The sequence below is a fragment of the Aythya ferina genome (genome assembly GCF_964211825.1).
Source record: "Aythya ferina genome assembly, chromosome: 1".
Taxonomy (NCBI): domain Eukaryota; kingdom Metazoa; phylum Chordata; class Aves; order Anseriformes; family Anatidae; genus Aythya; species Aythya ferina.
This window is the reverse complement of record NC_140296.1, coordinates 80,560,181-80,587,000: the sequence shown is the minus strand read 5'-3', so window position 1 is coordinate 80,587,000 and position 26,820 is coordinate 80,560,181. Positions and strand designations below refer to the sequence as shown.

General features: G+C 44.6%; 1 protein-coding gene and 2 long non-coding RNA genes across 5 annotated transcripts in view; all 3 read right to left on the bottom strand.

Moving 5' to 3' along the window:
• LOC311439687 overlaps positions 1-1,633 on the bottom strand; it is a 41,496-nt gene extending 39,863 nt beyond the window's left edge. Inside the window, exon 1 of the long non-coding RNA XR_014694895.1 lies at positions 977-1,633. This is a non-coding gene — a long non-coding RNA (uncharacterized lncRNA). The remainder of the gene's footprint in view (positions 1-976) is intronic.
• Positions 1-26,820, bottom strand: part of NHS (NHS actin remodeling regulator) — a 246,645-nt gene that overhangs the window by 184,233 nt on the left and 35,592 nt on the right. The window lies entirely within an intron of this gene.
• On the bottom strand, positions 12,999-17,537 carry LOC311439682. Its single transcript, XR_014694894.1, has 4 exons — positions 17,458-17,537; positions 14,080-14,132; positions 13,757-13,925; positions 12,999-13,679 (listed from the first exon to the last, which is right to left on the bottom strand). It is a non-coding gene; the product is annotated as an uncharacterized lncRNA (long non-coding RNA).

Sequence of the window (26,820 nt, the reverse complement as noted above, 5' to 3'; positions counted from 1 at the left end):
CTATATACCAGAAGATCCTTCTATTTTACAGGTAGCTGTAGCTGAGATTTTATTGATTACATCTTATCTGTGTGAAACATGTGTAACAAAATCACTGGGTTTCATACTATCAGGAAAGAATGAAAGCACAGAGTGGGTAAAACCAATTCTAGGCACAGTGCAAACCAAATCAGGACAGGACTCATGAGTTTGCTGGCGCTTATTATTCTGCTTCTCTTAGCCATCGTATGTATCATAGCATTATTTGTGAAAAAATGTTCTTAAAGTCTTTTTCTAAGTTTGTTTACCCCTGGGGCTGGTATTTTGTACTAGGACTTTAGCTCTGCCAATAGAAGAGTCAGCTAGATAGCGCACCAACCAATCCTTGGGTTCTGCTGCTGTATTCCCAAATGCCTCCTAACACCGCAGCAATTCCTATGTTATTGTTAAATAATTGGAGGCAGGGAAGATTTGAGAAGGCAGAACAAGTTGCATGCATTGGCTTCCACAGATGAGAAGGTAAAAGATAGTTAAACTTTTTCCCAAATGGATAATTTCTTAATTATCTGTATAGATTTCCTGTCTGTCTTGCTGTTGCTACCACTGCATCTCATTAGGATTTGTTTAGCTTCAGACAGTCTCACAATTGTTGTTTCTAGATGCTTTTGAAAATTACTATAATTTGTTTGTTACTTGTGTTAAAAAAAGGCTTGAATTATGAGCTTTTCCAACAAATGTTTACCAAGTATTACAGAATCCATAATGAAAATTTACTCTGTAACACTTGGTGGTTTTATTTTTCATGATTATGAGGTTGCTGTTGTTTATAATCTGAATTGTAACAACCCCATCAAACAGTTAAGCCCAGAGTAGAGCCCTTAAGAGTTAAGCTATGGTTAGCCCAGAGTACTGGAAGCAGGACTTCATTAATTTGAGCAGTATGTTATTACAGCTTACACATATCAAATCCTAGCCACTAGTAGATGAAATTTATTACCTGAAGGCTAAGCAGGGTCTTGCCTGAAATGAGACGACAGCTTTGCTTGCCCTCCTAGTACCACGTGTCACATCTCCATGCCACGCACACGTTACACCCAGCAGGGTGCTCTGCTTGGAGTGCTCCCGTGAGACAAAATGTGCTTCAGCATTCTTGGGTTTTGAGAAGTGGAGAACACGAGACTGGGGAATGCCTTCATCCAGCACCACCCTTCTGAAGTGGAGCCTGAAGCAGTGACCGGAGGGTTCGATGACCAGAGCAGTGACCTTCCCCTTCAGCCACCGAGGCCCAAGATGGATGTGAAGAGCCCTAACATAAGGTGCCTGCAGGCCCACAACCCCAGAGTTTTCAGTGAGGAGAGCAGAGTTATTTTTCACATTAGAAATACCGTTTTTCCTGCTGAGAGTACTGCACCTGTTTCAGTTTATACAAAATCCTTATCATGCTCAAAAGATTTTGGAAAGGTATCATTCTTCTGTTTTCAGACTGTTTTGCTTGTGGACTTGACAACACAAACTTGTGACTGGCCTTTTTCGTTGCATGACAGAAGGTGCACGCTCTCCACAGGCTCTGCAGTAGGACGCTTTCCAGAAACAGCAGCAGTAACTGAGAGCAAAAGGCCCTCTGGAAGATGAGTAATGCAGAGAGTAAAGGGAGGGATTTCTGTGGCACAGGGCCCAAACTGCAACCCTTCATGAAGATCAATCAGTTCTGGATGTTACTAAGCCTGAACAGTGAACGCCTCTATGCAAGAAAATCAGTGCCTGCCCATCACTCATCGCTGTCCCTGGGGAGCTAACTCAGTCATTGGTCTGTCCAGCATCTTTGCTGTAGAATTTGGTGTCAAACCACATCAGCTTGAAAACCGCATTTCTCTAGGCTAGCACTGACATTCATAGTTCAAAAGGAAGACTGCAAGCTTGATTCATCTTTATTTTATGCCGCAGCAGTTCCACAGAAGTCAACGGAGCCACACTGACACATACCTGGAATGAATCTGGCTCCACGTTTGGGAGCAGTGCTTGGCTCTCTCCTAGAGAGCTTCTTGGGAAAAGAAGCTCCACAGGACTTGTGCTTCCACTGCACGAGCAGCACTGATGCTGTGATTCTGAGAAGGGAAAATTTCATTTCCACCAGAAGTATAAACCTAGTATCAACACTTCACTTGGTGTCCCATATGGAAAAAATCACAACTGGCAGGGCACTGATTTACTTTAGATCATAACGTTACCCTCCATGCTTTGGTTGTGTTGTAGCCTCTTCAAATGGCATGCTCTGGAAATCGTTTCCAGGGTTGCTTTCAATAATTTGACCTTTTTTTTTTTTTTTGACAAATTTGACAAAGCTAAGTACTTTGAAATCAGCTCTGTTGTGAGCCTTTGGGAAGCTTGACCAAATGACCTCCAGAAGTCTCTTCCAGCCTATAATTTTCATTGAATGTGAGATTCTGAGATTATTTACTGCTGCTGCTGTTTATCCTGCCAAGGCTCTGTTTCCAACCTTGTAATCCAGCTCTCCCTCACCACAAAGCACTGACTTTCCCGTTACTAACAGACTACTAACCATAGCACTTTCCTGCAAGATTATTACCAGCTCCATTCATCTACACCATATCTACTTCCAGATCTGCTTTTACTGCTTACATGTCTTTGGGCATGGGAGTCCCTTGTAATTTCCCCTTACTTAGACATTCCCGAACACCTGACAAGCAACTGGGATTTTCCAGCTTGTCCTCATCTGCTCCCCAACTGCTTCCATACAGCTTAACAGCTCCCCATTGCTGTTATCTTATGGCAGATGAGGAGGGCCTGACGGCAGCCAGAACACAGAAGCAAACCTCATTTTGCTTTGTTTTCAATCAAAAATAAATACTTCTACACACTGGTAAATGGCACACAGGCGTATGGCAATGTCTTCCTCTGCTCCATACGGTGCATATGTCTATACACACCATGTATACGTAGACTTTGTGTATGCAGCATTCTTTCCCAGGAAAAGCTGGTCTAAGCCCCGAGCTGACGCACCCGGTTCCTCCCCTGAATACTTCACTCAGACGCAGACAAATTGCAAATGTGAATGTGCTACATCACTCGTGTTTCTCTTGGCGCTTCCAGCAGTTTTTAACACGGTGTGCCAAAAGGGCTTCTGCCAGGCAGTATCCAGCTCTTTACCACTGCTGCAGATGCTGAAGTGATGGAGCTGGCACAGATCCATCAGGTGAAAGTGGCAGGGGCAAGGGGCTACGACAGGCTTCACCCCCTCCATTAGCACCAGCCACCTGGCTCACATTTCCCCAGTTCCCCAGATGTCCTCTCACCTCTGCCGCCCGCATTCATTTTGGCGCTGCATGCACCCTGGTGCTCTTCAAACGAGATGCCTCTGCCTGGCGGCACTCCTGGAGCAAACCAGCTCGTTCGAGCTGGTAAGCCTGTCAGTCAGTATTTAAAAGAGCTTCCAGTTTTGCAGTATATAAATTAACCTTGACACCTACTGCAGCGGTACCTTCGCTTTTCCTGCATAGCCAGCTGCACTTGACGGGAGTTAATAACTGCAGGTAGCAAGGAAAAAACATGAGGAAAAGCTTTCAGGGGACATGATGATGCTTCTTGCAGTGCAGAATTCTGAAATTAGCTTACAGGCAGATACCCCAAACACTTACTTGTAGCCCTTTGATCACTGGTGCTCAGCCACAGTGGCTTGTTGGACATGGCAATTTTACTTCTCCTACTTGCTTTGTGCAGGAGCTGCATCAGAGTGCTGAGGCATGCAAGTAGAAGGTAGCATTTGTGTGGCCCTTATCCTAATTAGCTGTGTTTCCACATGCCCTTTAATTCACCCAACTAATCCCAGAGATAGAGTGACCTTTGTCTTTCACCTCCTTTATCACACTCAGCAAATGAACGAGTTCCCATAACCTAGGCCAACCATTACAAATAATCAGCCAGGACTGAACCCTACAGCTTTTGTCTGCGGAACCAAAATACCTTTTCTTTGCCAAATTCAAAGCAGAGCTAAAAGCTAGGGATCTGCTTGTAAGTAACGTATTTGTAGCAAATATTTTATGCAAATGGTGGCATTTTTAAAAATTAAATATTCATCAGATTCCACAATTATTCCAGACTGACTAACTTGACTATCAAATAATATTCTGCAAATATTTGCCACAAATCACTGCCATATGTTTTAATGCAGTTCTGATATAAAAGCAAGCTGGACCAAAGCAGCCATGTCACAGCCAGAGACATCACCTTCATTTGTATCGTGCGACCAACTTTAGCCCATGAGAAAAAGACACAGCATCAGGTCAGGAGACTCTCCCCTATTATACACGTAGCCTAGGTGGTAACAGCAAACAAATGGGGACTTAGTAAGCAAGAGAAGGGAAGATTTCTTCTTCCCTTCCTCCCTTGAGGCAGAGAGCTCAGCAGTCTGCAATGCGGGGATTATCCAGTTCACCTGGAAGAGTGAAGCCCAGACCTCCTCCGGGGTGAGGTGCATCAGCTGCTAGGGAGGGAGGCTGAAGGCATCACAAGAGCAAGGCCACCCACCTGTGAGAAGCCAAGACCCATGATCAGGCTGCCATGCACACATGGCCACCTAAGCTGAGGCTTCCTGGCCTGCCAGGAGTGGGCTTTGGAGGGCATTTGCAGAGCTGGTTAGACAAATTAATGCTCAGAGGGCAGTGGACATGGGCCCAGGCTCACCTCTGTGGAAGTCTGTATCTGGCACATCATCTACAAATATGTCTAGGTAGTATGTTGTACTGGTCTAAGCAAATTAAAAAAAAAAAAAAAAGAAAAAAGAACCACCAAAGACTCAAGAACATCCTTTTTCCATATTTCGGCAACAAGCCTGATGACTCAGAGAGGCACGGAGTGCTCCGGGACAGCAGAGGCTAAACAAGGGGGCTCACAGAAATTAATCACCCACACAAGCTGCTGCCAGCTCCTGCACAGCCCAGCTGCAAGCAAGGTCCACTGTGCCTTTCCAGTGATCCTATCTGTTTACTGGAAGCCAAAACATGGCTGGTAACCGTTTCATTGGCATGCCAACCCACTTTTCGGCTGCTTGCCTCGTTCTCCCATCCCTGTCCCAACGTCCCTCTCCAGACGGCCAGCTCGCTTAAACAGCTACCAGCATTTGTTCGCATCTATCACGCAGTGATGGCCCGAGTCCAGATCCAAGCTGGCAGGATCAGCATCGTCCTATTCAGCGACACACAACCTACTTGTCATCCTTTTGGGAACCAGTGACTCAGACGTAACTTTATTGCAGCCTGGCAGCTGGTGGGACCGGCGAGACGCACAAAGAGAATAATGCCGGCGTGCACAGCGCCGCGGAGTGTGGCACAGAAAGCCTGGATGCAGACTTCATTCAAGCCCTGGCATAATTAAAACAGCATTACCATTCCTGGTGGCAGATTTTCACCTTCTGTAAACCCAGACTTTTGTGAGTGCTTTGTTGTACCAGTTTGCTACATCTGGAAGTCAATGGATTATGAAACAGAAGAGCAAGTTCTCTTCCTTTCTTTTCTGCTACTGCTACCAGCAGGAGCACCGCAGCCTACCTCTGGGGCTGTGCATATGGTGGAGGCTTGGCTGGAGCCTTGCCAGCCACCACAGAGACAGCAAATTGAAGTGGGTGTTTGCTGTTCTGCAGGGCTCCAGAAGGGATTTTCTTTCAGATGCTACATCTGAGGGGGGAAAGTGAGGGGAATCTTATATTTACTACAGGCAATCTTTCCCTCTCCATTCGTGGTTTTGAAGCAGAGCTCGGCAGCCCTGCAAGCTCCCTGTGTTGCCATATTTTCTCCTCCTCGCCCACCGATCCTGCTGATACAGCCAGTTTTGCAGGCATGGTTTTGTAGACCCAAGGAACTCATCTGGATGAATGAAGGAGAAAAAAGAATTGAATTCCCTCTAAGCAGAAAGCAATTGCAGCTCGTGATGCAGTTTGCCCCCACGCAGCTGTGTTTTGTTTAGGGTACCTACACCTTCCCGAAGAACTACCCTCATTTATGTAGTGCAGCATCTACTAACGCCTTACAGCAAACATGTCCTCCTAGTTGCTTTGCATAGGATCTAGCTAGAAATCCAATTCCTCTGTATCTTTTCCATGACCAAAGACCTAGCCCATACCAAACCACAATATTTACGTTTCCCCCTAAATCCAGATTTTAGCCCTGTCTCAGAGCTGAAGATTCAGACAGAGTGTAAGGGAAGAGGAAACATTCACAGGGCGGCTGCAGGCAAAAAAACTAAACACATCTCCCTCCTTTTCCCTTCCCAGGATGCAAGACATTGCTGTTACTCCATCCCCAGACCTATTTACATGAGCGTACAGCCAACGCACGCCTGCTCCACCTGAGGCAATGCCTGCTCCTAGTCCAGGCAACTCCGGCAGCTGATCCCTGCCCCTCACATCCCCGCTCACTGTCCTAACCCATCCCCCAGCTTCTACTTCTCTGCGCTCTCCGAGAGGGAATAGCTCCCGTGGTTGTCTCAGCAGCTGCTCTTCGCTTTCCCAAGCAGCAGCGGAGCTAAATTGACCTAATTCCTGCTTGTTTCCCCGCCACCCACGGAATTAGAAATAGCAGCAGCAAAAGCTGCCAACGCTCTCATCAGCATTGGCTCTACAGTCACGCAGGATCGGCTCACGGTCGCTCAAATTCCTTCAGGCCCCACAAGGGTTGGAAACTTTTGAAACCTGCAAAAATGATGGACAGTTATTCCAGAAAATTCCATAGGCGGCCTCAAGGACAAGTGGATTCTTGTATGGCACAGCATCAGTAGTGTTCTGTAGACTGCAAACATCAGACATGCATATTTGTAAGAATGCACAAGTAAGTCTCCCATTTGATGTCTCACCCCCTTGTCAGATGTAGTTTGGGGCTGCAGTCAGGTTTGGGCTATCAGGCTGATTGTTTTTTCAGTAATGAAAGCTCAATCAGTCTTAATCACAACTTCATCAAGACGAGACTTACACTCGCATACGTATTCTGTAGAGAAATTAGCCATCCCCTGCCAGGCAATATGAGGGACCAGTTACTGCTTCGTGAGGAGCAGCCTCCCTTTGCTCAAGGCCACAGTCTCAGATACAAAAAAAATCACATAAAAAACATTCTTTCCTTGCCATGCCACAGCTCAAGCTGCACAACTGTCCCCAAAACTTACCAAGCTACCAAAAGAGCAGGATTGGGAACATTTATGTTAATTAGTGAGTGTATGGAGAGGGAGCCAAAGATATGTTAAGATCTGATATGGCATATGGGATCCGATAGCATGCTATTAGAGGTAGAAAGCAACCCTTCTCAGTGTAGCTTTTCAGTTGCTTATTAAGGCTTTCCGTTCAAACTTCGAAGTGCTTGGGCTGAAATTTTCCATGCCATAATTACTACTATTCTGGTAATTAAAGCTTGCTATAGTGCAAAGACACAAGGGCATTTCCTAACTTTTGAGAGTGTGCTTCTGCAACCTTACTCATTTTTTTTCTAGTAGCAGATGATGGGGAAGGAAGGCTTAACCCTAACCAAACATGAGTGAGGCTGGGATTTGTGTTCTCCCAAACTAGACAGGCACCGACCTACACCAGACAGGGATGCAAACTTTGCAAGAATTTATTCTTTGTCCTTGCATCTGCACTGAGTTTTTACTGCTCTTGAGATTCAAGGTGTATCTCCTATGTCAGTCAGACAAGAGACATCATAAAAAATAATGGTGACCAGTCCCTCTCCAATTAATCCTGCTTCCTGTACCTTTGGCAAGGGGAATTGTTACGAGTGGACAAAGGCTTATAACATATCATAACTTGAAGCATCTTTTTGGATTCAAATTGAATCAAATGACATGCTGTACACCATTAACTTGGCCTGCAAATATTTTGCAAGGTAGTTAGAGGGCTCTATTCTAACCAAACCCTGAACTGTTCAGATTTTAATATTTAATTGAAGCTCAAGCCCTTCTGTAGCTGTTGTGGTGATTTCACCCTGCTGGGCAGCCAAACTCCACCATAGCCACTCTCGTGCTCACCCTCCTCAAATTGAAAGAGGGAGAAAATATGATGAAATTTTTTAAAAAAGGCTCAAAGGTTCCCTATCCCTATCCCTCATCACCACAGTGGCCAACAAATTTTGTTCATTTAAAGTTTGCTGTAGCTTCAAGTAAGAAACTCTGGCACCACTTAGACTCTGAGGAAACCTCAGAGCCAAACAGCCTCTGTAATGACTATGAAAATTGTATTATTAGCTTCTAAACAGAAGCAGCATGACACTCTGCAAAGGAAATACACAGGCTGTCAGAAGCACTGAGAGAAGGTGTCAGCTACAAATTAATGGCTATTTAAACATATTATTTGTTCCAAAGTGTTAAAAATGAGCTTTTTAGCTCTGACGGCAGAAAAGGTGGTGGTATGTCAAGTCCCACATTGGCATGCCATCTCTCCCAGCTGCTGCTGCCAGCAGTTCAAAGCTGTTGATTGGTATAACTTCAAGACTCCCATGGGGAAAGGAAGTCTCTGGAGAAACAAAAAGAGGTTTTATTCCTTCCCTTGGTTTAGCTGAAGCAGAGACATTCTGCTTTTGGTTCTGCCGACAAACACACGATTAAACAAAAGTAGAGGAACAGAGATTGACTTAAGTTAACACAGATGGACAGCTTGGATGCTAACCTAGCTGATGGACTCCTACTCACTGAGAAACTGAATTTACAACTAGTTAAACATGCGTTGGCTCAACTAAGCAGTGCAATGTGGCTTCCACATCCTAATCTCAGGGTATCTGAGATTTCCAAAGAGCACTGTGAAAGCCAAAAGGCTCTCAGAATCTGAAATTTTTACTGCTCTCCCCATTTTGCCTGTTTAAAATTTACTGCCTCAGAGAAGCAGAGCCTCTGATATGAAACAGCCTAGGAAAATGAACTGGTAAAGCTAAAAGCTAACTCAGTGGAAGGCAGAAACATCTACATTATCTGGAAGAGGCACTGTCTTAGCTACTCTGCCAGCTCTTTTTTTTGTGGGGGTGGGTATATGGGGGGGGGAGGAAATGTATGTTAACCATTGCTATCTTAGATTAAATTAATCCCACACGTTCTGCCACTGAAGATATTTGGAAGCTACACGCTGGTACTAATAACTGGAAATACTACTGAAATTATTTCACAGCACTTGCAAAGAAAGATAGTGAGCATGGCATATACTAGTAGCTCACTGCCCACAGGTGATAAGGGACCATTGATTTTAATCAATATGAAAAGCTATCTGTTCAATCTACTGCAAACCTGTTGATATAGACTTGTAGGTCCAAGGTAAACAATTTGCCTCTCCTACCTACAAGAATGTGTCTACAAAGTCTGTGCTTGGCATAGGCATGAAGTACCCCTATTTCACTTTGGCATTTCTTGAAAATCTTCCTGCAGGTCCCTGGAGCCCTGGCAGATGGGAGCAGGAGAACACACAGCGCTCAAGGAGGTGGGAGCTGCAACGTTTCAGAGGAGTTAGGCTGGCTTCAGGCTTGAGAGCATCTTGCCACTTGGGTCTCATTGCAGCCACAGCTCAGGTGCCAGCAAGACCAGGCTACCAAGAACACAGACCTAAGATTCCCCTGGTCCTGGCTGTCATGAGCCCACTGGCTAGGCAGGGAGCTGGCAGGGAATGAGACAGGTTTCAGATACTGCCCTGCAGACAAAGCTTTCTCAGGAAGTTGCCTGGTATCTGTCAAAATCACATTGTAACCAACCCAGTTTCACAGACTCTTCTGATTTAGAGTTGGCATTTTCTGATGGAAAAGATGCTTCAGAATATTCCAAACCAACACGGCCTGAATGTAAAATGATTAAGGACTTCCCTTGTGTCCACTGACCACTGTGTCTTGGGACAGGCTATCTGCAAAGCCTGGGTACTCCACATATTTCTCAGTGATATCCTGAGTCTGCAGTCCAATGCCAATTTCAAAATACCACTGTTTGCACCTTCTGGTCTAGCACCAACCTTTTGTGCTTATGGCACAGCTCCTTTATCTGGTCAAAAATGCCAAAACATCATAATATTGGTGCATCTCTGATGCTGTTGACATAATCAATGTTTGAAAACTAAAAAAAAAAAGTGCCATATGAACGCAATATGCTATCAACTGCCAAACAGCAGCAATCCTAGCTTAGTTACTTACTCATTACTCTTTTCACAGAACTACTTTCCTCACCTAAAGTTGCACAAAATCTCTCACATGAATCTAAGACTCTCTCTAGATGTCAGTCCACAGAGAACCTGGGTGCTGGGAATAACTGAGCTGATGAGAGGATGCACTGGTCCAAAGTATTAAAGAAGAGGGCATGGGGACGAAAGCCTGCACTGGCAAGCACTCCAGCAAGAAATCACACCGTGGAAGTTAGAAGGGGGTTTAAATTAGATGAGGCACTGTTATTCTTAACATTTGTAATCAAAAGCCTGTGGTTTCAATTAGGAAAGCAAAGATGCCTGGCCAACATGCTATTACCAGCTTTTTGGCAGGCAAAGCCATTTACAACAACCAGGCTGCCTCTCCTGCACTCAAGTATTTGTTTTTACATCAAGTCTTCTCTGACTCCATAGTTCTTGGAACAGACTCCCGCCACCCTTGTAGAGGGCAAAGTCCATATCAGATGGATAGTCAAGCAGAACAAAGTGCTATTACTTTCTCAAAGCTGCTATTCAGTCACACCCCTTACGTTATTCCCATGAAAATGAGGGAGTGATTTTAATTGTTATGTATGGCAAGAAAGAGACTGAAAATAGGAGACGAGTCGTGTGGGTTTTCTGGTTTTGTTTTTCACCTTTCAGGCTGAAGTTGAAAGTAAAGTTCCCTAGAATAACTCAACATGCCTCCCTTTTGATTTTGCTCCTCCATGTCCTTGGAATGCTTTTGGAAGCACCACAGTGTTCTGCAGGTTGTTGGCTTTCAGGAAAAGGTGTTCAGCAATATTGGAAAAGAAACAAGGAAACTATGTGGGAGAGATGCACAAACATGAACATTTGCCCAGGGACAACTGGGACTCCTGAAGCCAGGCTCCTGCTCTGCACCAGCAATTGTCCTTTCAAACTTTCCCTCATCCACACAGACCCAGAGCAGTGTAAAACTGCTTGTGTTCTGTAGAAAAAAAAGAAAGAAAAAAAAAAAAGAAACACTCATTTTTTTCCTCTATCCTTATTTAAAGCTCCACTTCATTATATTTACTGGTATTCTGACTTTAATAAATAATAATCATATGCTTCTTGGAGGCTCTAGGCATCTTCACGCATAATTAATCATACAGCCAAACCCCATGAGCCTTCAAATCATCATTAGAAAGGAAATCTTCCAGCCAACCACCTTGAAAAAAAGAGATCCTTTCTATCCCTTAATTGGTCTGGGAAGCACAGCCACAATGCTCTTGAACGGATGTCTTCTGCACCGTACCCACAAAGCTGGGCTCGGACCAAGCCAGGGAAATAAATTCCAGAGATGCACAGGCTCCCCAGAAGCACATCCTGACAACACCCATCTCTGCTACATGGTATGTCAGGTTGAAGTCACTGCAAGGAGAAGGAAGAGGGAGAGGAAAAAAGGTAGCTTCCTTTCTCATTAAGCAAGAATAAATATGGATGGTGATGGTTCAGGGATAAAGCACTACGTGCAGGCACAGGCAACTTAGCAAAGCTGCTGCTAACAGATTCTTACATCTCTTCTCCAAAAGGTGGAAGAGTACAGCTTCGTAATTGCTTTAATTCTTTTTCCACCCAACACCTCCTTAAATTGGGAAAGTTAAACTCAATCAAGTTCCTTTACAGTAAAGGGCAGCCTTTATCACAGTTGCAGGTTTAGCGTGTATCCCCATAACCTAACTGAGCACCAGGGCCGCTGCCGGAAACCATTCTCCTGACGCAACAGCCCTGTGGTACCTTGGGGCTCAGGGACACCTTGCAGACCTTGAATCCCTCTGTTGGCCCTGACAAGCCCTGACAAGCGATGGGCAGGCACAACCATTGGGGAGCTCAGGAGAAATGTCTCCAACAGCTGTGCAGCGAGCACATGGCCAGGCTGCCCTCCTGGATGTGCTCCCCATGTACCATGGCAGCAGTGCTGCTTCACCACCCCCATGGACTCCAATTTTCTGAGCTCCACAGCACCCTTCCCACTTGCTCCATGCTCCTGGGGTCCTTGCCTTTGGCATGACCCCATCACAGGGCTGACCCACAGACCCAGCAAGTGCACTCTGAGCAAGTAAGAGCGGATAGCTTAAGCCACTGCTTATTTCCCTCCTATTATCTAAGCTGCCTTTCATTTTTTACTTCTGCTACACAATGAAGTAAGGTCTAATATGTAATGGATTACCAACAGGGAAGAAGGAGCAAATAGCTAACTTATTTGTTTTAGAAGGAGTATGCAATAATAAAAAAAAAAAAAAGTGCAGCCTACTGTATTATGCCCATGAACTTTATCCTTCTGACCAGCACGTGGTGTCCAAGAAAAATTTCCTGCTCCAAGAAACTGCAGCCTGGGACCAGAGCCCACAGACTCCCAAGAAGCTGCAGCTAACCAGCTCCAGCTAACCAGCTGCGTGTACCAGGGGAATGGCTACAGCCTGGCGGTGGTTCTCCTTGCACTGAATCCTTACTGCTTTAACAAGGTTGCCTGGAAGTGGCTTGAACAGACGAAAAGGGAACGCTTCTCTGATCGAGTGACTCATAGAAAGAGGGAGGGAGGGAGGGAGGGAGGGAAGGAGGCAGGGAGGGAGGTCGTAAGATACTCTTTGGAAAGGATTTCAAAGCTGAGCATATTGTTCCAGGAAATGTTTACAGACTGGAAAAGAGGAAGTTTTGACTTTCATTGGCTTGTTCTGTTGCAACACGGCATGTTTACTAAAAACGCATTCAGACAGGGAAAAGAAAAGCTCCCTTCTGAAGAAGAGCTGGGCAGGAGGCAAAAGCAGCTCTTCCAGTGTGAACTTTGCTTTAAAGTACTAGCCAAGAGGAGAAAATGAGCCCCATCCTGGCTCTGCAAGGCATGCTCATACCTCAGCCCCATGAATAAAGAAAAAACAACAACAAAAACAAAACCAGGCTAAATAAGAAAAGGCCAGAGCGTGATCAGGACACTCTCACTGCAGTTTTTTAGGCTGTACCTGCCACATGCTAGTGGCTTTACAAGCACCAAAGAGTGCTCCTCCCTGGAGATGGTGTCAAGGAGATGGAGCAGTTACAGGATGACGATATCTGGTTTGTTTGTTTGATAACAGATTGAACACGATTGCAACAACCAACTGCCAAACAGGACTCATCATGGATGTTCCCGGGGAAGGGCCCAGTAAAAGCGTATCGTGTTTTAAAACTGTAACTGCTACGATTTTACTGCTGAGATTACATTGAGAAAGCAGGTTAGTGACCTGTGCCTTACTGTTTAGTCCTTCAGCTGCTGAGTTTCTTCCTGAGACAGTGTTGTTTCATCCCCAAATCCACTCAGGATGCTCGCAGCCCCTACCAGGAGGTGTCTTCATCCCCCTTTTGCTGCCATGCAGTTTCTGGCAGCAGCATCAACCCAGAGGCAGAGCTGGTGCTTCAGTCTGGCCTTGTGGAAGTGCCAGGTCCCAAGGCTGTGAGACAGCTGTGCTTGAGCTGCTCCTCGCCCCTACCGAGCTCTTGCTTCTCCAAAGAAGTCTCATTCTCCCACTGGACAGAGCTGCAAGAAAAGAGGTCTCTGGAAGCACCCTTGTGAAAACAGCCCAGTGGAAAGCAAGGAGAGGGAAAAGGGCAGGTGATGAGTGTCCTTCAAACCTCATGGCTCTGAAACCTCACAGCATCTCCTCTCTTCCTCCCCTCCCAACAAAACTGGCTCCAAAGAGGATGGGAGTACTTTCAAAACAGGCCCCAGCGCTTAGGAGGTGTGAGAGCAACAAGAACAAAGGCTCGTTACAGGCCATGACAACAGAGATCAACACAGTACCTATCAATGGTGAAATGGTGCTTATTTAGAGTGACAAAAAAACAAGGAGCCTGTTCCAGAAGGAATGAAAAAAAGTTTGGGAAAAAGGGAAGCACTTCAGTCCCGGAGGTGTGTGCCAGAAGACAACAGGAGATGCAAAAGCCATCTTTTTCACCTTTAGCTCTTTTTGTGAACCACGTGTACTCCTTGTCACACACTGCAGGCAGCCTAATGAGGAAAAAAACAAGTACTTTGTTTTGCAAAGCTTTTTTTTTTTTTAAAGACCAGAAGAAAGTCCCCCAGACGTCATCACTACTCTAACCTGTGGACCCCTAAGTGGACTAGCTCTTGCTTTGAAAATGAAGGGTCCCTGCAGTTTAGTGACTTAGAGACATTTTGAAATGCTAACCTATTTGACAAGATATTAGTCAAAAGCACTGCCAGAGCGCGTGAATTAATAGAACCCATATGTAACTGCTTAATAGTAAACACTCGTTTAATCCTGTGTAGCTAAATGGTATAACAAAAGCATTAGCTGGTGACATCCACTTAGGAAATATGATCCAATCGATATTATGATTTCTTTTTAACTGCTCAACTGGTTTTGACACATATAAAAATGTGGTTTCAATCAGACAAAACTGCACCACAAAAAAAGCCTTGTAAAGGAGCCCAGACCTGTGGGCTTTAATGCACTGCAGTGGAAAAAAAAGTCACAATGGGACTGGAACTGGGAAAGCAGGAGGAGGAAATAAGTGGTCCCTCAGTCATTATTACCAGCCATGAGATCACACAGACCTTTCATCTTATATTATCAATCCCCTTTAGTGCTGGACTTACAATAAAACGTGCAGTGCCAGGCATAGCTGTAACAGGAGAAACAGCATAATTCCCTTTGCTTTTCTCCTCCTGATTGCCCTCATTTACATTAACTCCTCAGCAAACAGTAATAGCTAATGGAGCAAGACTGTTACAGTCCTGGTTCAGCGACGCTGACTAACTGGGAACACTAAAAGGATATTCAGAAACACAAACCAAAATGATAGCAACTGACACCTATTAGAAAAAAAAAAAAAGAGAGAGAGAGTAAAAAAGAGGGGAAAAAAAAGAGAGAGAGAGAGAGAGAAAGGAAAAAGGAGAAGAAAAAGAAAAAAAAAAGAAAAAAGAAAAGAAAAATAGAAAAAAGAAAAAAGAGAGAAAGAAAGCCATACCCCCTGAACCAAACCAAAATATTCTCCACACCAGGATACTGCACAGCTGAGATAAACCAGCATAATATTTTATGAGGAAACCCTGCTGTCCACAGCTAATCTGATTTGCTGTGTGTCCAAATGGGAGCTGAATGAAGCTTCCTCCTGGTGACGGACTAAACCCAAGCCCTCGACCCACCAAGCATCGTAATTGTCTTGGCTCAGGCAGGATGCATCCCCTCAACAGTGTCCCACCTGCAGTTTTAAGATGGCATTTCATTAAGCTGAATTATCTTTGTGCAAAATTTACAGATTAGCTCCCTGGCTGGCTGATATTCCTGCATCCTCTGAAGCAGACGTGAAGCCAGCCAGGCCCGATCCCACGCAGGGATCAATGACAAAGCTAATTGAACTTTTACAGATGGACCGAGTGCAACGCATCTCCTGTGCATAGGGAAGTTAAAGAAGAGAAACGGGGCCAGGAAGCGCACTCGTGCCGAGCAGGGCCACTTTGGTGTTAGGGTTAACATATAACGCCCAGAAAAACAGGCTCCTACATTTCCTTGAACAGCTCAATAGTAGTTTTACAGCTCCTGGCATTGCTGCTGCTCCCCTGGGGCGGCACCAGTGGGTGATGAGCCCGACACCTGCAGCCTTTGAGGAAAGCCGCCTCTCGGGGCGCAGCGCACAGCACCCTGCTCCATCACACCGACGCCTCTGCAAGGCTTGTGCTGACCAGGCTTGTGTCCCCACACTACTCCAGTCAGCACCAGGGCACTCAGATGAAGCTGACCATGCCGGTATTTGGCCAGCCTTTTCGGGCAGTTTTGCAGGCTGCAAAACTTGGTTCGTGCAGGCAGGCACTATTGATACCTGATGCAGCTAAATGCTGGGCTGTGTGGACGAGTAGTGTAGTCCCAGCAGGCTCTACAGACCGCAGGTCAGTACCTCAAACCTCCTTCTCCATACGTGTCAGAAGGTGAAGCAGTTAGCACTCAGCTTCTTGACCTACCAAACATTAACTTTGCCAAACCACACGAGTATCCAAAAGATCTTCATTAAAAAAAAAAAAGTCCCACAAACGGCTGCTTTTAAAAAGCTTTGGGTTTCCTAGCTATTTCCTTTCAAAGGTCAGATGGAGCAGGTTTTAATATTCAAAGAACTGTTTTTCTTTCAGGATACTGCTTATTAGTTTCACAGCTGAGGGAAGATGGATAGACATGAGTGGGCTTCTTTGATTTGCTTTCTGAAATAAATATTCGTTCCCACAGATCTAAGTCAAACATTAACACTAATGCCTTACTCTAGGAGCCCATAACAGCACGAAAGGTGAATGTGCAAATTTAGGAAAGTCAGCCTTCAGAAGACAAATAGGGCAACATTTGCCGGCAGTATGTCAGAGAGGTCTTCACCCATTTGTGCAACAGAAGTCCCATGTCACCCACCTCTCTGCTAGACATAAAAAAACACACAGCTTTCCAAAGCTCTTATAAGAAGCATGACTCATTCCAAAAGAGGTAATTTCCCAACCAGCTCAACACAGGAGCAGACTGATAATCTGGTGAATAGCAACGCTGCAAGAACAATTCCTCTGTTTCTGAGCACGGGGTTACTAAAGCTTCTGAAATGGCCCAGTGGTAAACCGATACTGAAGTTAACCCTGTAACAGCACCAGGGCAATAAAAATAAAGCAGGAATGCTAGCCAATATGCACAAAGGAATATAAAAGGGTGAAGAGCTGATGGATTTATTCATGTATTTTTGCATGAGCTAACAGCAAGCATAAATTTCAAGCCTGCTCCTCAGCTGCATCTCATCAGTTCTAACCTTACTCGTTACAAAAATCCAAATATGCTGTACTGGGGCTGCCTTAGAACTTGCATTTGCAATTCACTGGTCACTGCACTCAAATCCTGAAGGCTCACAGAAACTCATGCATATTTTTATTTATCAATGTACATATTTTAGTCATGGCATAGCACTCAGAAGAGAGGTATTCACTTCTGTAGAGTGGGCCACAAGTGGCATAGAGAGATATTTTCTCATGCCCTGCTCAAAAGAGTGCAATACACCCCCAACAAATACTGCAACAGTTTTCTTGAGAAGAGGTAAGCTAAAAATGCCTGCTACATATTTAAATGCCTTTGGACATGGCTCAGCCTTTGAACATCCAACTTCCCATGGATACATTGCTCATGGGAGAGGCTTTCTCTCATTGTCTGCAGCCCCTTGTCACTCTACTACAGTTACTAGAAGTTCTTCTTCCCTCTTACTACTCCATCCTGAAAAGAAAAAAAAAAAAAAAAAAAAAAAAAGCTCTCTCAATTGCTCCAGGCAAAAAAGAGATGGGTTAGTTTAAATACCTTGGTGGTTCAAGCTAAGCCAGTCCCTCCAGGTTTTAGTTCCTCTAAGACTTGTTCTGCCCAAAGTATCTCAAATGGTTTGACTGCTGCAGCTGGGGTGGGATGATAATGCCTGCAAAATTAAAGTGGTAGCACAGGTGCAGTAACACTAGTTGAAGTATTAATAGTAACATTAGTATAAACTATTTCATAGTATGATAACTTATTTCTCCTTTGAGCTGTAAGCATCTGTAGCAGTGCAAACACCTTTGCACTAGTGCAAGAACATCCAGAGAGATGTCATTTTAAGACTAATGCTTTCAAACCAACATAGCAAAAGCACTTTGTAAACAAACACACAAACCCTGCAAGCAGTCCTGCCCGAATTTTGCCTGCCTCAGCCTTTGTTTTGGCCCCTGTCTGTACTGCAGTCCCTGTGTAACTCAGCAGCTCCGTACAACACTCTCCTGTGCGCAGCTGCAGCTGGCACCCAGCTGGCAAGGCAGCAGTGGTGATGAGCACAGGCAGTGGGAGCCCTCACTTTGACAGCCTCCACCCCATCCTCAGAAGCAGGACAACAGGACAACAGCCCCAGTGGCTTTTATTCAATGCTGTTTGCTTTCCTGCATGCTGAGCAGGCACATTTCCCACCCCCCTTGAGCCAACATGGGTAGCATTAAGAAAAAGGGGCAGAGAGAGTTTCTTCCCCTTCTTTTCTCTCAGTCTCTCAGCATCACTTTAACAGACAACTTACTTGGGGACACACCTGGACACACACTGATTCGACCAAAGAGAAGTTGGCCCATTCAATAAAATAAGAGCAAAACCCTCCATCCAGAGCAGTGCCTGAGACACTTGCCACCAGCAGGCACAGGAGCTGCCTGGGAGGGAGCACTTTAACAGGGTGAGAAGACAGTAGTGTGCCATTTCAGTCCTGGCATCCCCGCCAATGCTGCCAGAAAGGAGCTGCCAGATGGGACTGTGGGGAATCCGTACAAATTACACATTTTTCTGCTCATTATCCAGACAAGACCACCCAACCATTGCGTTGGAGGCTTCGCAGCTGACGCTAGCTACTTGGAAAGTAAGGTTATATATTCTAACCATCCAGTCTGGGTCTTACATTTTATAGTTTTTAATTTAGATGCTCTTGATTAATCCTTCCATCTTCCTTTCCAGTCCCGCTGTGCTGGAAACTGTAATAAATCACAGGCAGAAAACAGAAGGGAGGGGGAGGGCGGGCAGGGGAAAAGAACAACAAAACTACAAGAGTGATCAGGTTGGCCAGAGCAGGCAAAACCAAGAAGAATATGAAATGTCAGCAATAAAAGTAGAGATTGAAGCAACTGGTGGGGCAGAAAAAGCAGCAGTAGGATGGAAGGGTTTCCAGCAGAATATAATCTTTAAAACAAAAACAACAAATCAATGCAGGGCACTGTCATGAAATAGTCCTTGGTACAGACAGCAACACAACCCTCCGAATATGGGTGGAGAACAAGTCTTTGCTCAAGCTGCAGTTACCCCCTAAGCTTCTCCACAAAGGACAGAAAGAAAAGCTGAAGTGAACTGGCCAAATATTGGCAGTCAGCGCTAACTCCACCCTGCCTTTTAGCTACTGGCAAGGAAATAAACGTCCAGCAGACTTCAGCCTGTTTCTGAAGGATTTTTATCAGAAGCTATTTTTCCAATACATCTGTAATATTAAAAAAAAAATAAAAAATACATTTTTTAGTGATAGAGACCACATTACTAACCAGCCACCCTCCAAGAACAGCCAGTAACCACATCTAGTAACTTCATTAACTGCATACGGTGTTTTGCTTAAAGTCCAAGCTCCTGGAGCCAGGTGGAGTGAAAGCTACAATTATCATTTTAGTGAGAGAAAAGTCAAAAAGGAATCAAAAATTCTAACCTCATCATTGTGGAAATGCAGTTAGAGATAAGCCAAAATATCAAAGAGAAATTAAAAAAAAAAAAAATCCAAATGCATTATTATGTTAAAACTTGTTGCTTTTTAAAATCATCTTACAGTGTTTTAAGACTATGTTTTGACTATCTGGATGTTACAGCTCCCTTCAGGAAGATGAATACAGTTAAATATAATGAACCTGTTTCTCTGGACTTATTGCCAGCTTGACATTTCAGAGCAATCTGCACCAATTTTCAGTTTTAGTATTGAAACCCTCTGATGTAGAGGGAAACAGCAAGAGCCAATGCTCTGCCCATCCCTGCTTACAGACTCTCAGATAAGGGATCTCTCCAAATGATACATTCTCTGTGAACAGTCCAAAGAAGAGAAATTAGGAAGATGGGATGCCTAAAAAATGCCCTGAGAGTACGAAGAGAAACAACTGGCATTGCTTAGCCTACAGAAACGGGGAACATGGGACATTATTCAAATGTATGAAGTCTGTTGCAGAGAAAAGTCCATTTTCTGTGTTCATGACGAACAGGAAAATAAGCAGCAGGCTTACTTCACAGAGAAGACAATTTCAGTTAGATACCGGGAGACACTTTCAAATGTCAAAAATAGCAAAGCACTGGAACAAGCTGACCATGAGGTCTTCAATATTAGAGGCTTTTCAACAAACATTAAACAAACACCTTCTGGGAATGACATTGGTACACTTGATCCACCTCAGGGCAAGGAGATGGAAGGCATGATCCTTTGAGGTCCCCTCCAGCCTGAGCTTTCTAAGATTGCATGATTTACTTGTTTATTAAACTAAAATTACTTACATTTTGGAAAATGTGTGCTTTACCCTGCCATGTAATATGAAATAACTTCTAAAAGCAAGTTACTTTGTGGGAGAAATTTCCTTTTCAAATAATTCCTCTTCATAAAAAAGAAAGGAATTGTCTGTTTTCCTTCTTTAAACCGTAGCAACAATATTTACTCACTAGTTTCATCCCCGCAGCAAGCCAAAAGGCCTACAGAACATTCCTTTTAATGAAAACAAAAGCTTAAAGTGACAGCTCTCTCCCTCCCTAATCTTTTTTCTGTTTTTCAGATCATTTGTGGACATCTTACTTGCTTTCCTCAGATGCTCTTCCTCCTCACAGTGGTTATACTACAAGGGGAATATTCCCCTTAGCTTCATTTCCACTCACCTGCTACACTGAGAAAAAAACAAACATCCCACCTGTACATGTAGCTGACCTCTCCCCAGCTGCACACCTGGAGAGGAGGACAGATGAAACCTCGATGAAACCTCTTCTCAAAACACTCTCTCTAGATTTTGGACATAAAGGATTAAATCCAAGGAGTGGTAAATGAGATTTCAGAATGGGAATAAGCCATACCTCACCTTGAAGGAGACACTCAGGAAATGCAGCAATACTCAAGCCCAGACAGTGATCTGCAATGTCAATGGCACAACGCAGCAAAACCCCCTCAAAGCTGGCCAGGCCTTCTTTTACTGGATTACCTCTTTCTTCCTCAAAATCTGATGTATAAATGAATCTGAAAACTTCTCTCACCCATAAGTTCAGCCCAGCACTGTAACATCACAGGGGCTGCACTACAAGATGTTATTTTTCTCTCTCGTCTGTTCTACTCAATGGGAGAAAGAAATGGAGTGTTCAATGAATTTTCCCCATCACAACATACTTGCACAGGCAAGTTTCCTTCCCAGAAGTGCCACCTTTCTTTTAAACGTATTTATGATGAGCAGTATGGGAGAGGATGCTCCCTGGACAGTGTGTCAGCCCCATCTCTACGGTCCCAGCAGAAGTTCTTGTGGGATCAGGCAGTCAGTTGATCAACAAGACTGCTATCAAAGTGTGGGCAGCATAAAGGGCCAAAGGATCAACGAGAAAGTACTTTTGGAGAAAACAAATCATTTAACATAAGTAAGAAGAGAAGATGTGGAGCAAAAAGGTGAAGCTGTTGCATTCCCCAGCAGAGATGTGAAATGGTAAATGCCAGCACCTTCATAAATACATAACAAATCTTAGTCTGGGAGCTAGTAGTTTGAAAGAGAGTTCTTGGAGGTTACAAAAACACAGTGTGATGTGTACAGGATTATAAAAGCAGGAGGTCTCCCAGGGCATCCACTCCACCTCCCACCCAGCCAGGATTATTTCCCACAAATCATCAGAATGCATTGCACTTACAACAAAAAATGTTTTGAATACATTTATCTTTATTGTAAGGCTCTTGAGCAGCTAGGCTTGCAGGGGAAAGAGTGCAGAGATTTAAATGAATTAAGTGAGCAGAAACTACTATTGTGCTTTTAAATTGTTATTAAAGACTTCTGCATTCTCCTGTAATGGGCATATCTGGTATCTGCGAGGCAGTTGGTGCTCTTTGGAGGATAGTACATTTCAGACAAATGGTCTCTTGAGGGAAAACTGAAACAACAGACCTGAAACTGCTCTGCTGTGTCAAAGGCATCACACCGACTAGATAAACCTTTACGTTTTCAAAGAAACCATTGTACTCTTAGGTTGCAGAAGCATGCACCAAAGGTTTTGGGAACAGGGTGTGCCCTTTTTGGCTCGAGCAATTTTTAGAGAGCCAAGAGGAAGGTCCCATGCCTTACTTTTAGGGTTTTGTAGCTTTCTGATTATAACACATGCCTGACCTCAGGAAGCAGCTAAAAAAAGCTTTCCCAATTAATGTCACCTGCTAGATCAGCAGGCATTACAGGTTATCAAATATTAAAAACAACTTTTTAGAAACGCAGAATTGGCCTTATTAACCTGAGGGAATGGAAGGATGTGTGGGTGAAATCATCACTCCTGTGATTTAATTTAACAGGAGCTTGGCCTCAAGTGCTTTTCCCTGAAACCTGTTACCTCAGCATCCTTCCTCCACTGGCCAGGTACAGTACTGGCAATGGCCACTGCTCTACCTCCTGAACTCTTCCAGCGGATTTTTTTATTTCTTTTTTTTTTTTTTTTGCAGGCACTCAGCCTTGCAGTGAGATTGTTGGAGAAAGAGGAGGTAGAAGTGTTGCTGCCAAGCTCATAACTATCTTCAGGGATGGGCAGAGCAGTCACATAGGGAGGAGAAATACAGCTTTATGGCCCGTTTTGCTGTACTATCATGTCTCTGGGCCCAGCTTATTAACTGACCCTCTGGGTTCTCTCTTTATGAAAAACCTCAAGCAGTTTTTCATGTCATCCTCATGCAGAATGGCAAAATGCCACGAGTTGCACAGTATCGGAAAGCCAAGACAAGTCTCCCTTCCTCCTTACCTTTCTCAGAAGCTTTGCTGCCTGCAGAACTGGGGGAAGGTGGGAAAGATGCCCTCCCTTCTTGCTGTTGTTTCTCCCTAGGCCTCCCATAAGCTACCAGCAAATATCAGATTGCTGGCCCAGCTGGAGAATTTGTTAAACAAGGAGCTAAGGATTACTTACATAGGAACTGTAAACCCATCATCAAAACGCTTGTAATTGCATGAGAAGCCAGCTGTCCAAAATGTGGAGGTCTCAGCCAAGTTTCGCGCACAGCCACAGGGCTCTTGCTTTCCACCTCCCCCTGTCTTTGTTTAAAGAAAAGAAAACAAAACACCTTCAGCTCAATTAGTGGGGGCCACTTCCTCTGTCTCCAAGCCAGGGAGCAAGTTTCTGTCAATTAACTACAAAAAGACAAGTACAAAATCCCTGATAGGGAAAGGCTTTCAAAGGTGATGCCTCTGGTACAGGCCTTGTCTCCTTACCTGCTTCTACAGGAACTGCAAAGTGTTTCCTCTTTCTCCTTTTACTCTCCAATTTGGCTTATCTAAGGTCTACCGGGTACACATACTCACAAGGAGCTTTTCATTAGGAGCAGGGTTTTTGCCAGGCTAAGCAAATACAAGTGAGACGTAAGCTATCTATCACCCAGCATTGCCTCATTGCGCCACCCCTCTCTCCATACTCCACCTTGCTTTCCTCGCACCCAAACTGCTGGGCTGTAAGATCTGGACAAGTATTTCTGGCAACTCATAAAAGCCCAAGTCAGGGAACAGCTCCTGCACTTTGGTATGCCAGAGGTGCTTGATCTCAGTAGCACACCAGCCCACCTAGGAGTAACACGGAGTCATTTTTCATAGACTTTCACGGCAAGGAGGATAAATGGAGGGTCACGCCTGATAAAGCAGCCATCACAGCTTGTGATTGAGTCATGACGGCTTCTTCAACCACGGGAGCATGATATTAAGGAATTCTATTTCCCTGCCTCTTTCTTTTTCCTTTGCTGTTTTATTTTATATTGGAAGCTCAGAGTTTTATTATTTCTTCTTTCTTTAGTCATTATAAAAACTATGGATCGTTGTACTTCTTGAAATCCCCAGTGACAGGTACGGTTTGTCCTGACCGATGTTGGCTTTAACTTGTTTTGCAGACACTAAACAAATGACAGACTATGAACAGAAAGGGCTAATTAAAGAGGACAGAGGACCTGAAGGCTGCAAAGGTGGCCACTGCTTAGAAGAAAAAACTAAATTTCCAGGTTTAAAAAATGGATGGAAGCTTGTAATAAACAGCTGGTTTATGTCTGGCTTAGATAAGGGGCTAACAGACCACCAGCACTATGAGTGCAAGTTTTGCCTTCACTTGTTTGAAGGAAACAAGATGTTGTTCCTGGCCAGCCCGCCATTCCTTGCGCTGCTCAAAGCAACAACAGGATGACAAAGCTGCGCTGCAGGTGAGCAAAGAGCAGGAGGACATCCAGAAACAGCCGACATCCTCGTACTGCATTACATGCATCTATCGTATGGCAAGATGAGAAATGTAACAGCAGCTTTCTGTGCCTGTGAACAGAAAGAGACACTTGAGTTCAATTATTACAGCTGTAGTATGCTCCCACTCTCAGCTCTGTGCCTTTTTTCCATACCACCCACTACACTTGGAACAGCTTCCCGTTTCCTTTTTACCCGATGACCTAAATCTCCACAGAACCTGTTTTCCCCTCGAAGCCTTCCTACATCTGCTAGATTTGGCCTAGAGTCTCTGTGCCATTCCATGGCCAAATTGCTGTCCTGGTCCTGGCAAAAACACCTGGAAGAGGGCTAGATTTCCTCCGCTGTTTGCAAAGTGCTGCATGCATTTATGCAGGGTTGTATGTACCAGGAATCCGAGAATGACTTCCTGCATTACGTGCCATCCTACAGCACGCGCTCTCCGGATTTCATTACAAAGAGCCCTAATCCTCACGCTGCCATGCCTCAAGCTGCCTGCTGCCACAGCTACAACACCAGCATCGTGATGAAACAGCTGTGTTGGGGCGGTCAAAAAAAATGCAGCGAGCTTCTTTCTGTTCAACGTGCATTTTGTCTCCCTCACGCCTATGTGACTTGCAATAAAGCAAATAATTCATGGTCTCAAATATATATATGTTAATTTTGCTGTTAATGTTATTATTAATGTTTAATTAGTCTTTGCTCTGAAGATGAAAAACACTGAAGCACATAAGTTAGGCTCCTGCAATTACTGTGATTGAACTCACAAAACCAGCTAATTGCACTTGCAAATTACAAGTTAGCTATTTGCACATCTACTTCCTCAGTCTGCCAGCACCACCATGATAACTGAGTACAGAGTCTGGAAAAAAAAGTAGGGTGAATTATAGTAATTCTGTTCACTGTTATTGGGTCTCTATTTCACTTCCTACATACCAGGATTTTCTGATCCTGCTCTCATGGCCTGAGGAGGTAGTGGGCATCGGCTTCACCTCCCTGGTATGGGGGCGAGTGTCAGCCATAGGACCATGCCTTCTGCTTCTAGACCTTGCTCATGAAGGGCTGCTGGCCCTTCCCCTCCCCTTGCATTGCAATGGCCCAGAAGCCAGGTGTGGGCTGAACCAGTCTGGTGAAGCACAACCCAAAGCTCTTGGATATGCTGTAATGGCTGCTAAAAAATGGTCTTCTGGGCACACCCGTAACACACATGCATAAATATGCTTTCCAGCATATTTATAAATGCATGCATTCATAAATATGCATTATCACACATGCATAAATATGCTTTCCAGTTCAGCACAGAGCACTCAGAAACCCCAGCTGAAACCCTAAGGGAGGTGGTGACACCGAGGCAGCTTTGGCCCTCACCCCTCCAATCACGCCATACCCTCAGAAGAGAACTGAGCGTTCGTATGGTGCAGAGGATGAAGGCAGAGCATCTAATTGCACCGAGCTCCCTGACATCTCTGTCTGGCAATGCTCAGACCCTTCACACTGTCACAGCGATGCAGAAAGGACTGGACTCATCAATAGCCTCCCTGAAGCAGCACTGGAGGGAGTCTGCAGTGTCTCTGCTGCACAGTTCATTCATATTTGACCACCTACATGACAGCACATTAACACAAGACTTAGTGGTTGTTTACTTTTCCTAATGTTTCCTTAGGAAATGTATATGACCTGGATGGATGTCTGAAGGTAGCAGGAAGGCAAGGGCTGATCAAGGCTCTTCCTCCTGACAGGCAGATTTCAGTTTGTCTGTTTTGCAGCAGTGTCTTATGTCCTCTAACAGCAGCAGGGCCTCTGAGTCCTCTCCCCTCCCCCTCACAAAATTAAACATTTGCTTGTTTTTCTAATCTTGCTGTAGACAGCCTCCACAGGTCACCCACAGAAACGAGGACACAATATTAAAATCAATCTGCCCCGCATACTCATTTAAACAGAGGGGAAAAAACAGAGCCACAGAGCAGAACTGCGGGACTAGAATAAAAACCAATAACGTGCCCCTTCTCTAATTTCTCTGAAGGTCTTTCTAGAGTTTTATTCCCAACAGGGCTCCTTAGATGCCTTGGTTTGCCTGCAGAAATGCTTGATATTTCTGTAGTCCAAATCAAAGTGAATTAAACATTAAAGCACTATGATAGCATAGCAGGTCTGATGTAGGAGCAAAACTGGTTAACATGGCACTGAAGTTTATGAAGCAGTGAACTGGACTTTCCCCCTCCTTCTCCTCCTTCCTCAGATGTATTTACTTATTTATTAGTTCATTCATGCATCCTCAGTGCAAAGCACAGAAATCTTCTTCCAGTACAACTCTCAAGTTATACTGGTCTGGCACTTTGCATTTCCTGCATATTGCATGACACACTTACGTGTGCGCAGGCTGTGGGACACGCTGCGTGTTGATGTGTCCTCGCAGATGGTGCTTTCCAAACACTCCCTCGTTAAAAGGCAGCACATCAGCCGGAGGATCTCCAGCGCTCCTCAGAAGAGGAATCCTTCATCTTTCAAGGGAAGGCTGAGGGGTGCAGAAGCACCCACCGCTTTAACACCATTACCACCAATCTTCTTCAGTCGCAGGGTATAAAAAGCATCAAAGAGATGTCTTATTCACAGGTGGGATCCTGGAGCACCTTGCACTGACTGTGTGAGATTACCAAATGAGAGAGAAGCCAAGGACACGTGAATATGAGCAGGCACTCGCACAGGTACCAAAGGG